The sequence below is a fragment of the Cyrtonyx montezumae genome, unplaced genomic scaffold, assembly GCF_038088225.1.
Source record: "Cyrtonyx montezumae isolate F1298 unplaced genomic scaffold, pur_monq_1.0 scaffold_0, whole genome shotgun sequence".
In the NCBI taxonomy this organism is placed as follows: domain Eukaryota; kingdom Metazoa; phylum Chordata; class Aves; order Galliformes; family Odontophoridae; genus Cyrtonyx; species Cyrtonyx montezumae.
In genome coordinates, this window is record NW_027071824.1 from 13211310 (window position 1) to 13211838 (window position 529).

The window sequence follows — 529 nt, forward strand, 5'->3', positions numbered from 1 at the left end:
GCCCAGAATGCCAGTACCGAAGTGGCAGCTGTTCCCACAGCTGCAGCTCCCCACACAGTGGCATCCCAAGAGCAGAAAGGCTTCGCAGGGCTTCTGGAGCAGTTGCCCTGGACCACGCTTTGCGCGTTTGCAGCAGCCCGCAGGCACCACAAGATGGCGCCGTGCCCGGGTCGCGGCTCCCGAGATGGCGGCCGCGCCAGCGGGGGAATCGCGGGCAGAGGTTCCCGGGGACGCTCCCTACGATACTGATGAGTTCGCTCGTTTTTAACACCGGCAGTTTCACCCTGCCATGGAAAGGCTTCCTGAGTGAAAATGCTGGCTGAAAGCATCTCGTGACAGCTTGGGCGAGTGCAGGTCCCTAGGAAAGGCTTTCCTGGGTTTGAAACCAAAACATGACGGAAATGCTCATCTGAAGCAGATAAATCCCATCCTGTTCTGATATGCTGTCAACATAAAGCAGCCTAACTAGGATCTTTCTGATCCAAAGCATCACTACAGCAACTGATAGCTTAGAATACCTGTGACACAT